The following is a 9,760-nucleotide window of genomic DNA, read 5'->3' on the forward strand; positions in this document are numbered from 1 at the left end:
CTGGGAGGGGGTAGGGAAAGGGAGTAAAAACAGGAACAACTATAATAGCATAAACAATAAAATTAAATAAATTTTAAAAATCCATAATTCATATTCTGATAAGCCTAACACTTATTAGTAGACACGGGTTTAGACTTGGTTCATTTGTAAACTCATTCTAGGCCTTAGAAAACAGATGCATTTATTAAGAGAATGGCTATATATGTATATACACATGTACATATATAATTAGTTGATATTATTATATTCTTTATAAAAGATAGTAGGTATGTCTCTCACTGAATCTTATATTTTCTTATTTTATTAAACATTTTAACAAATATTCTTAATTAGTAGAAAGTATCTGTACCATGATCATAAAAGCAATACTTCCTCACTGAGAAAAAAATTTTAAAAATATACATAATTCCAAAGTAAAAACCACCATTAACACTTTGGGTTTTTGGAGGGAAGAGTGTCTCCTTGGATCTTCTTGTGTGTGTATGTAACCAAGACAAATAGCACAGACATGTAAAACCCTTGACTGACAAATTGTTTTTCAGAAAGTCTATTCGTATTTAAATTAACAGTATCAGTAAATGAGATTGTTCCTCTCACAATATCCTCCCCAACTTTAAATATTATCTTTTAAAAATTTTGTCAATTTTATAGTGGGAAATGGTTTTGAATATGAATTTATTTTAAAAAATTAATTGTGAAAATCATTACTTACAATTTTTATTTTATGAAGCAAATAAGATTAAATATAATGTATGAAGAGCTCTATATATACGAACTCTAGTTTGTATCATGCCTATCTAGACTACTTTAAACCAAGGTAACAATGTCTTGAAAACAGTTTTGCAAAACTGCATTACATTAAATGGAACAGAAAGAGTAAGAAGGTACCAGGTAGGGTGGGTCCAAGAGCCTCAAGTAAGACTTCTGTGGAAGAGATGACGGCAGCATCTCTCTGTAATTTGTTTGTTTCTTTCTTTCCTACTCTGTTCCAAGAGGGAAGGCAAATAATACATCGATATATCAGCACAATGCAAACAGTCAGACCTCACCTGCAACCAGAATTTCTTAAACGTTTTACCTGCTATATTTTAAAGCCACCAATGATTTGAAGGGACATACATCAAAGTCACAATTCACAGAACACTGGAGCGAGAAATCTAAACACCTTCAGAAAAAGGTGTTTAAGAAAGGTTTAATTTCCAGTCCAGTTACTACCTTCCTAAGCCTCCCAGCACTGCTGTGTATGCTGTCCCTTTGCACCTGAATCTTTTTCAACAAATATTTATGCCTGTTAAATTTCTGGTAGGAGTCACATGCCATTGTTGACCCTCATATTGTGGCTACATGGTCTGTCGAAGAAGGAGGGGAATCACATTTGCAGGATGTGCAGTGTTTGGTGTCAGTGTTCAGAGTTCAGAGCCCTGGGAGGGTCCTTTGGCCCTCCCGAGAGGAGGCCCTGCTGGCTTGTGGTGGCAGCGTGCACAGCTACCCCTGACATCTCTAGATAACTATGTGAGATAAACCCTCAAGAAGGAGCAAGAGTGAAGTGGAAATGTTTGGACTGTGTTCATAAATATCAAGACATACGGGAAATGAATGCAAAAGTTTGGAATCTATTACAGCCTATGAATGCAATATGATGCTGTCATTATTGTTGCCATCAGAAAAATGAAATCCCTTCATACTGAATGTCTTCTCTGTTACTCGTCAGTGATTAATGCTATCATTGTTCCGGGGCCTTGTGTTAAGAATGCATGACAATCATGATAATGGAGGCATGGAATTCAAACTCTTTCTTCTGACATTCAAGGCCTTATATAACATTGACCTAGCCAACGGTTGGAAGCTTGATCTCTCCCTTATGCAAAGCTTTGTTCCAGGAAAACGAAGTTTCGAGTTACTCGCTTCCCTCCCTAACCCCCTGCTCAGTTAGTGCCCTCAGGTCATCTGGAAAGCCCTTTTTACCAAGCTGCCTGGCAGTTCTGCCCATTGAGGATCATCTTAAATGCCACCTCCCCCATAATATTTCTCTCCTGTGAACTTTTTTCTCGACTCTGACAAAGGTTCTCTGGAGGCAGAAGCTACACACCTTACACAATATGAATGACAGAGACCTCAAGCTTGTTCCTCTCCTTCCCCAAGTGTAAAGTTGTTGCAGGAAATTACTACCCTGCTAGGGACTACATAGGCCAGTAATATGTCATATACCCAGGCGTGCCCAAGTAACTTGTTCTTACGGGTTGCATGTAAGTGGAAGTGAAGGGTGTCACCTCTGGTCTGGGCATTTTAAGAAGCATGCGTCGCCTTCTTCACTCTTCTACTTCTTTGGCAGCTTGAGGAAGAAGATTCTGCCAAGCAAGAGAGCCTGGCAGGAGCCCAAGATGGAAGGAGGCAAACCTCTGGATGACCAGGTGGAACAGAGTTGCCTGCTGACCTGGAACAGAACAGCTGAGAAGGTAAGTAAGCGTGAACTTAGTTTCCAATGGGTTAAACCACCGAACTCTGACATTTTATTTCTTAGACAGAGTCGCTTCCCTGACTGATACTGCTTGGTATACTTTAGTTTTTGGCTCATTCCATTTCACACAGCAGTAGCTCCAAAAGTATTTGATAAATTACTCTGAAAATTCAGAGACAAACATGAAGAAATATAAATTAGGTTATACTTTAAAACATAGTTTGAGATATCTGGTGGCACCAAAATGTCCTCTGAACACTATTTTCTTAAAAATACCACCCCTACCCCAAGTCATTTGTTTTATATGATAAGTACTTACGCTTTGAAGTCCGTTGTCACTTTGTTCTTGGCAAAGAGAAAATAAGATGTTTTGATAACTGACAGCATTCTGGTTGAATGTGGCTGCCAAGTTTTCTTCTGGTTAAATGAGCCAGATGGCATAACTGTGAACAAATAATGACAAAATGGAAGATATTCCTGTCAGATAATTGGGTCGGATTTTCAAATAAGACATACGCAGTGGCTAGAGGCCCTTGGTCAATAGCACTTTTGTTCATACTCTAGTTAGACTTCCATTGTAAAACGATGATGTTATTATTGCGGTATTATTTCTTAGGTTGAGCTGAGTCATAAAAAAGGGAGGTATTTATTAGCTCTGCCCAAAATGTCATCAAGACAAAATACGATTGGGTCAGCATCCCTCCAAAGCAAACATCAGTCTAATTCACTGTGACAGGACACTGCATTACAAAACCAGAGTGCCAACTCCAGGAGCACGAGGAAGGTAATGAGGTTACCCCAACTTTGGCATACAGCTTTCCTTGGGACGACTCCTTAAGTCTCCTCTCAGTGTGCTCCTTTTTCACCTTCCTTCGCCCATTTGATTTCTCCTCCATCTCAATAAGCGAGTAGCCCATGGAGCCCTGTCTCTGTTCAGAGACATTTTCATATTATTTATCTTTAGGCCTAGATTGTTTGATTCACTCGTCTAGCATACACTGTTCCATCAGATGATTTCCCACAAAGACGTTAATAAACATGTATACATTTGTTTTTGATAATTTTTCCAAAATTTTTTTTCCTAAAACTGAAGTTGAACCCATACTCTCTGACAGCAAATGGACTAAGAGACCCACTTTTGGAGGCCCTTTAGTGGCTCATAAAAATCAGTTTATTGAGTCATAACCCGAATTTGCAAAAATTAAATAAAACAGAATAAATACATGTGTATCAGAAGGTGTTATACTTAGTGGTGGGTAAACATTCATTCGGCAAACTTCCATTTAAGTTACTTATACTTGGCACATACTATGAGGCAAAATAAAATATATTTCAGTGTGCATTGAAGTTTTTCATTGTGAGCCACAAAGATGAGTTATCTAGTTATTTACTTAGATTTCTAATTTCTTTCAATACTATTTTGCAGCTTTTATTGTACAAATTCTACACTTCTTTCATTAAATTTATCCAAAAATATTTTGCCATTTTTGGTGTTGTAAAAAAATAGTTTTATTAATTTCATTTTGGATTATTCACTAGTGTAGAAATACAATCAGCTTTTGTATACTAACTTTGTATCCTGCAAACTTGCTGAACTTGTTTATTAGTTAATAGTGTGTGTGTGTGTGTGTGTGTGTGTGAGAGAGAGAGAGAGAGAGAGAGAGAGAGAGAGAGAGAGAGGGAGAGGGAGGGAAGGGGGAGAGAGGGAGGGAGAGAGGGAGGGAAGGAAGCGGAGAGAGAGAGACCTCAGAACTTTCTGTATACAAGATCATGTCGGGCCAAGATGGAGGTGTAGGTAGATATACTTCACTTCCTTGTACAACCAAAAGAAGAATAACAACCAAGTTAAAAACAAAAACCAACCAGAAACTGCCAGAAAATTGAACTGTATGGAAGTCCGACAACCAAGGAGTTCAAGAAACATTCCCAAATTGGTAGAAGGGGTGGCAAGGACACAAGACATGGTGGTGGCTAGCAGATAGGGCCATCCCACATTGGTGGGTCGATAAACCAGAAGGAACAACTGGGGAGGGAGACGGACCACACAACCCAGGGTTCCAGCACAGGAAACAAAAGCCTAAAAACCTCTGGATGTAAAATTCTGTGGGGGTTGTGGCAGCAGGAGAAACTCCTAGCCTCACAGGAAAGTTTGCTGGAGAGACCCACAGGGTCCTAGAAGATACACAAAAGCACCCACCAAGGAATCCACACCAGAAGGGTCTGATTTGCTTATAGGTAGCAGGGGAAGTGACTGAAAGCCAGCACAGAGCAGAGTAAGCAGCACTATTCCCTCTCTGACCCCTCCCTTACATACAGCACCACAACTCAGAAAAGTGGGTTACCCTGCCCTGGCAAATACCTAAAGCTCTGCCTCTTATAATGTAACAGGAGACAAAGAAATATGGCCCAAATGAAAGAACAGATCAAAACTCCAGAAAAAGAGCTAAGCAACAAGGAGGTAGCCAACCTATCAGACACAGAGTTCAAAACACTGGTAATCACAGAAATGATTGAGTATGGTCACAAAATAGAGGAAAAAGTGAAGGCTACACAAAGTGAAATAAAAGAAAATATACAGGGAACCAACAGTGAAGGGAAGGAAACCAAGACTTAAATCAAAGATTTGGACCAGAAGGATAAAATAAACATTCAACCAGAACATAATGAAGAAACAAGAATTCAAAAAAAATGAGGAGAGGCTAAGGAACCTCTGGGACAACTTTAAATATTCCAACATCCAAATCATGGGGGTGCCAGAAGGAGAAAAGAGCAAGAAATCGAAAACTTATTTGAAAAAACAATGAAGGCCCTGGCTGGCGTAGCTCAGTGGATTGAGCATGGGCTGCGAACCAAAGTGTTGCAGGTTCGATTCCCAGTCAGGGTACATGCCTGGTTGCAGGCCATGACCCCCAGCAACCGCACATTGATGTTTCTCTCTCTCTCTTTTTCCCTCCCTTCCCTCTCTAAAAATAAATAAATAAAATCTTTTAAAATTTTTCAAGAAAAAAAGAAAAGAAAAAACAATGAAGGAAAACTTCCCCAATCTGGTGAAGGAACTAGACATGTAAGTCCAGGAAGCTCAAAGAGTCCCAAAGAAGGTGGATCCAAGGAGAAACACATCAAGACACATTATAATTAAATTACCCAAGATTAAAGATAAGGAGAGACTCTTAAAAGCAGCAAGAGAAAAGGAGAGAGTTACCACAAAGGAGTTTCCATTAGACTATCAGCTGATTTCTCAAAAGAAATCTTATAGGCAAGAAGGGGCTTAGAGGAAAGAAGTATTCCAAGTCATGAAAGGCAAGGACCTACAACCCAGATTACTCTATCCAGCAAAGCTATCATGTAGAATGGAAGGGCAGATAAAGTGCTTTGCAGATAAGGTCAAGTTAAAGGAGTTCATCATCACCAATCCCTTATTATATGAAATGTTAAAGGGACTTATCTAAGAAAAAGAAGATGATCAAAATTATGAACAGTAAAATAACAACAAACTCATAACTATCAACAACTGAATGTTAAACACAAAAACAAAAGCAAACTAAGCAAACAACCAGAACAGGAACAGAACCACAGAAATGGAGATCACATGGAGGCTTATCAGCAGGGAGGGAGTGAGGGGAGAATCAGGGGAAAAGGTACAGGGAATAAGAAGCATAGTTGGTAGGTATAAAATAGACAGGGGGAAGTTAAGAACAGTATAGGAAATGGAGAAGCCGAAGAACTTATATGTATGACCCATGGACTTGAACTAAGCAGGGGAATGCTGGGGGGATGGGTGGTACAGGGTGGAGGGGGAGAAAGGGGAGAAAAAAATTGGGACAACTGTAATAGCATAATCAATAAAATATACTTTTAAAAATAGATCATGTCATTGACAAATATACATTTTCCTTTCAAATCTGAATGCCCTTTTCTTTTTCTTGCCCTGGCTGGAAACTACAGTCCAATACAAAATGAAAGTGGTGGAAGCAGACATCCTTGTTCTGCTGTAAGGGAGAAAGCATTTAGTCTTTGACTACTAAGTATGGTGTTTTGTTTCATTTTGTTTTGATAGATGCCCTTTATCAGCTAAGACAGTTCCCTTCTATCCAAGTTTATTGGGGTTTTGTTGTTTTTAACCACCACATTGTTTTGTATTTTGTCATTCTTTTCTGTGTATATTCAGATCATGTTTTTGTGCTTTATTCTATTAATACGGTATTATATTGATTTATTTTTGGACACTAAGCCACCCTTGCTTTTTTCAGATAAATTCCACTTGGTCATCATGTATAATGCTCGTCTCTATACCATGCTTTTGTCTTAAAGGTAGAAGGTGGAAACCTTTGGTAGAGCTGTCCTAAGTGTGTGGCATGTCTGGCCTTTCCCTCCATATTCCTAGCACTTAGTATGGTCAAGGGTGATATCTTTATCGCTTAATGTTAATTCAGTTACTGTCTAGGGTCCTTTCCTGTAGTCCAAAGGACTCCCTTCAGTATTTCTTGTAGGACAGATCTACTAGTGAAAAATTACCTCAGTCTCTTTTATATTTATTTAAGTATCTCAATTTTGAAGGATGTTTTGCTGGGTATACAAATCTGGATTTTCTGTTTCAGTTCTTTGAATGTCACCCCACTGAACTACTGGCCTACACGGTGTCTGATGAGCAGTAAGCTCTCAGTTTCACTGGTGATCATTTGTACATGGTGTGTCATTTTTCTCTTGCTGATTTCAAGATTCTCTTCTCATCTTTAGCTTTAGACAGTGTGATTACACTGGAAATTCTTTTAAAATATTGGATGAGATACTTATTTGCAGTTGGGCTATAGTTCCTTCGATGTGTCTTATTGCCTCTCAGAATGTTCCATCAATGCTGTTGGGATCTACTCCTCTAATTCTGCCTAGAGTTATCCTCAGAAAATATGTATGAAGCAGGAAGAAGTGATGGCCATATTTCCCATTTTTTCATCCTTTTCTGTTTTGTGTCTCACTAATGGGAAATCTTTTCATTCTAAATTACCTCTGCTGAAATGTTATGCTGAGCTGTGACCCTTCTCTGATGACTTAAGGCCATGAGAAGCCTTGCATTGTATACATTGTTTTGTTAAATGCTTTCTTCCATTTAATCACCAAATGGGAATATTTTCCACTGTCTTCCAAAATACAGTTTATTAACAGCTGCATAGTAATTCATAGCTCCAAAAAGAAACTAATTTTGGTTATTTTGTTGGTTTCTGATTTTTCCCTATTATAAACAACACTGCAATGATTATTAACAACCTCCAGGAGGGCAGGTGCCATGTCTATTTTATTCTGTATTATGTTGCAGCATATGCCACAGAGCCTGCCTCATAAAAGACGTCAATAAATGTGTGTAGAATGAAAAAACCCTGGCTGGTGTGGTTCAGTGAATTCAGTGCCCACCTGTGAACCAAAGGGCCCCTGGTTCAATTCCCATTTAAGACACATGCATGGGTTGTGGACCAGGTCTCCAGCTGGAGGCACTTGAGAGGCAACCACACATTGATGTGTCTCTCCTTCTGTTCTTCCTCCCTTTCTCTAATAATAAATAAAATAAAAACTTTTTTAAAGAAATTATTTTTTAAGATTTTTATTTATTTATTTTTAGAGAGGGAAGGGAGGGAGAAAGAGAGAGAGAGAGAGAAACATCAATGTGTGGTTGCTGGGGGCCATGGCCTGCAACCCAGGCATGTGCCCTGACTGGGAACTGAACCTGTGACACTAATAAATTATTTTTTAAAATGTGTGTAGAATGAATAAGTGGTTGAATAACAAGCTCTTAAACTTTTATTTATGAATTTGATCTGTTCCTTTAAAAAATACCCAAAGGAGAAGCTGATGGATAGGTAGATCTGTGTATATTTTAAACACTTGGTCAGTATTTTCAAATTGCATGCAGAACGAATTCGTCAGTTTACACATTTCACTGGGTGTATATGGGAATGTCTGTTTTCTAACCTCCCCAACTACTGATTTATTTAAATCTGCGTAACTGACAGTTAAAGAATAGTGCTCTCTTAATAGTTTTAATGTACATTTCTTGTAGGATAAGCGGTGATGAACTTTTTAATGTCTTTTGCCATTTGCTCCTTTGACCAGCAGAGCTCATCACTTTAGAAAGGAGGGCTGCTCTCTCGGAATCCCGGGAATCACAGCCTGCGGCTGCTCAGAGAATAAGACGGCTGCTCTGTGACGGTAACAATCCGTCTGATTCTCAGGTACTCCCACAGGGTGCCATCCTCACTGGTAAGAACAGCAGGGAGCGATTCAATTGTACCTTTCTCCTGGCAGGTTCTGCTCTCGCTGCACCATGACCCAGGAAACTAAGGTTTATCTTTGGGATTCTAGGAACTTAGGCACAGGCTCTCACTGCCACCACCTCCACTAATGTTCACCTTCTCCAGTTAGATAGACACCCAATCTGCCGCCGCTTACCTTCTTCCGTTGGGGACGCCACCTCCGTTGCAGCTCACCTTCTCGCATGGAAGACTCCACCTCCACTGCCGCTTACCTTCTCACGTGGAAGACGCCACTTCCGCTGCAGATCTTCTCCCGTGGAAAAAGCCACCTCCGCTGCCGCACGCCTTCTCCCATGGAAGACGCCACCGCGGAAGACGCCATCTCCGCTGTCGCTCACCTTCTCCCGTGGAAAAAGCTACCTCCGTTGCCGCTCGCCTTCTCCCGTGGAAGACACCACCTCCACTGCCACGCACCTTCTCCCGTGGAAGACGCCACCGTAGAAGATGCCACCTCCGCTGCCGGTCACCTCCCGTTGGAGACGCCACCTCCGCTGCCACGCACCTTCTCCCGTGGAAGACGCCACGGTAGAGGATGCCACCTCCTCTGCCGGTCACCTTCTCCTGTTGGAGACACCACCTCTGCTGCCTCGCTTTCTCTTTTTATAGATCCCGCCCCCTCTGACGTTTACTTCCGGTTGGAAACCTCACTTCCGCTGACGACAATCTTCTCCCTTTGGAGACCTCACCTCCACTACCGCTTATATTTTTCTATTAGAGAATCTTCAAGTTTTTTTTTATTTTGCACCCCTGCTGGCAAACAGGTTTCAAGCATGTTTTTCCAATATATGTCCACCAATAAAATCTATGTGTGTACTAAAATACTAATGTATTAAATACATACACACCTATCACATGAGACTCAAAATTTTAAAGGGTAAGATTAAAAAGATATACTCAACTGGCAGCTCCAACATTCCTTCTTGCTCAGTGATATTTCTTTTGGGGGTCCCCTACCTTAGAGCTTAGGGCTCTCAGTTATTTGTAGCAAAATGGGTTGTCT

The 9,760-nt window shown here is 40.2% G+C and overlaps 1 long non-coding RNA gene across 1 annotated transcript; it reads right to left on the reverse strand.

Annotated features, from left to right (window-relative positions):
- Positions 1–9,367, reverse strand: LOC123828569. Its single transcript, XR_006787472.1, has 3 exons — positions 8,973–9,367; positions 2,778–2,901; positions 1–2,434 (listed from the first exon to the last, which is right to left on the reverse strand). It is a non-coding gene; the product is annotated as an uncharacterized LOC123828569 (long non-coding RNA).
- Between the last annotated feature and the right edge of the window lie 393 nt (positions 9,368–9,760).

The sequence above is a fragment of the Phyllostomus hastatus genome, unplaced genomic scaffold (assembly GCF_019186645.2).
Source record: "Phyllostomus hastatus isolate PE091 unplaced genomic scaffold, TTU_PhHast_1.1 phas_contig_137, whole genome shotgun sequence".
NCBI classification, from domain to species: domain Eukaryota; kingdom Metazoa; phylum Chordata; class Mammalia; order Chiroptera; family Phyllostomidae; genus Phyllostomus; species Phyllostomus hastatus.